Raw genomic sequence first — 2,602 nt, 5'->3', positions numbered from 1 at the left:
AAAGTTATATTTTTAGGTGCTTGCATGCATAGCCTATAAAATGCACAATCATTTTACAGATTTTAATATTTTTATATTTCAAAAATATTTTATAATGAGAATACTGTGTACTCATGTGAATCTTATGTATCTTTTAATAAATAGATCATATAATGATTTTTATTTGCTCAGTAATTATTGATTTTGATCATTATAGTTTGATTCAACACCTATATTGTGTCACAAATTAAGCCTAAGTTCACGCTGACTCTTTTTTATATTTTTAAGGTGAGGAGCAGTAAATCGCCTTTTATTATTCCATTTCTAACTCAGTTGCTTTAATTTTATGGAAGTTTTCATGTCAAAATCCTTTACTGTCGACTCCTTTCAGGTTTTCAGGACTAATGAAATTACCTAATTTATCAGAAAGGTGTTATGCTGACTCTTCATATTTCCGTTTAATTCTCTTTCTTTGCCTTTGTGACTTAGCTTATAAAGGGCAGGAGAGGACCCAATCTGAAGGACCTTTTCTAAACTCTCTTTGGCTCCTCCTGACCCTCCCCTTGTACTTCTGGCTTCTCTTGCTCTCCTACCACAGGAAGCTCCAATTTGGATCTGCTTCTAACTTTTCTTTCTTTTCAGCCAATTTCACAGCATTCTTTCAACAATTTGCTCCCTGAGCTGTTAGTCTTCTCTTCCTCTGAGGCTGCTGTGCATCCTGTCCATGAGAAAGACCCTTCTTTCAACCCCACAAGGACTTCTTTATGTGGCTCATCTCTAGCCAGGAGAAGCGAAGCATCAGACCAAGTCATGTGTGCTGCATGCCCATCATATGCAGTTAGGAGTTCTCTCCACTTAACTTCCTCACTTCTCACCCCATGGTTCCCTTTCCTTTGAAGTCCCACATATTTGAAAATATTCTCTCTAGAAGGATTTTAGCTCACTGCAAACCCATTTCCTAAAAGATATCTATATTTTTGCTTTGCTTATCTTATTAAAGCACAAGGCACTTAGATTTCTACACAATATCCTCCCTAGTGACCACTTGTTCAAGCATCCAATTTATGTTAAAAGGAGATTCAGTGCAGTGGCGATTTTAACGTGGTTTATACCACATTAAAAAGTGGACTGGTCACTTTAAATTTAAGCTTGAGATAAACACTAGATCACATTCTGACCTTGTAATTATCTACTGGAATACGGCCAATGGGTGTCTTTGAGTGACTTTTGCTTTTATTTATGTTAACAAAAGGTTGAGGAAGTGAAAATCAATTATTAGAGGCTAGACCCCAGATCCACTTTTGCCCTGGCTGTGATGTATGAGACTTCACTAATCATTTGAAATCTTGGTTCTGTAACTTCACCTATATAGGCTTCCTCCTGGAAGGCATGCACACCTATTTGGGTAGGGATTTCATCTTAGGAAAGGGATTTCCTACCCACCACTCTCCACAGAGCCTCCTGGACTTCTTCGTTTCTTAGACTACACACAACAGGGTTTAGTAAAGGTGTGATGACAGTGTAGGTCACTGAGATCATCCTTGGTGTTCTCTGACTTGGGCTTGGGGAAGGGAGTGGAGGCACAGCTGTAGTGGACCATGACCACAGTGAGGTAGGAGGCACAGATGGCAAAGGTCTTCTTCCGGCCCTCGGCGGAGGCGATCTTGAGAATGGTGGAAATAATGAGGACGTAGGAGATGAAGAAGGTTGCAGGGCCTGTAATGACCAAGAGGCTGATAATTAAGGTCAGGATATCATTGATGATTGTGGTAGCACAGGCCAGGTCCAACACAGGTTGAACATCGCAGAAAAAATGCTCAATCAGTGCCTTGCAAAAGGGCAGTCTGAAAATGGCCACAGCCTGAACCAGCGAGAGTGAGAACCCCATGGCACAGACTGAGGATGCCAGCCCTGCACAGACTCTCCAGTTCATGATGATCGAGTAATAAAGTGGGTGGCAGATGGCCGCATAGCAAGCGTACCCCCTTACTGCCAATAGGAGGCAGTTGGTGATGGCAAAGCCAAGGAAGAAAAAAAGCTGAGTCCCACAGCCCTCCAGGGAAGTGAATTGGCTCAGACCTACAAGGCTGGAAAGCATGCGAGGGATGATGACCAGGGAGTAGAAAGTCTCTGATAGGAGATGACACTTAGAAAGAAGTACATGGGGGTGTGGAGGTGACGGTCAATGCAGATTACAGTCACAATGATGACATTGCCAGCCAGAGTTAGAATATACAGGGTGAGAAACGCCACAAAGAGTGTGAGCTGATGTTCTTGGAAGTTGGAGAAACCTTGGAAAATAAACTCTCTTACCTCTGTGTGGTTGGCTGTGCTCATTGAAGATCTCAGGTCTGAAAGACAAAGTCAGCACCATCTCTTTGGACCAGAGACTGCCCTGCCCTCTGGTGAGCACACTGTCCAGAGCAAAGATTCAACACCACAAAGACCCAGTTCAAAACTTCATGAATCAACTGCCTTTTCCAGGGGCACGGCAGACTAGGTCCTAGAACTGGAATTAAAGGTACAGAGAATTCGGGCTTCCCTGGTGGCACAGTTGTTAAGAATCTGCCTGCCAGTGCAGGGGACACGGGTTCAAGCCCTGGTCCAGGAAGATCCCACATGC

At 43.0% G+C, this 2,602-nt stretch overlaps 1 pseudogene; it reads right to left on the bottom strand.

The window, feature by feature from the left end:
• Positions 1–1,398: 1,398 nt before the first annotated feature.
• On the bottom strand, positions 1,399–2,316 carry LOC132352264 (olfactory receptor 10J1-like; annotated as a pseudogene).
• Positions 2,317–2,602: the final 286 nt, after the last annotated feature.

Source organism: Balaenoptera ricei, chromosome 1 (assembly GCF_028023285.1).
Source record: "Balaenoptera ricei isolate mBalRic1 chromosome 1, mBalRic1.hap2, whole genome shotgun sequence".
Lineage (NCBI taxonomy): Eukaryota > Metazoa > Chordata > Mammalia > Artiodactyla > Balaenopteridae > Balaenoptera > Balaenoptera ricei.
The sequence above is the reverse complement of the archived record's forward strand: the minus strand, read 5'-3'. Positions and strand labels throughout refer to the sequence as shown.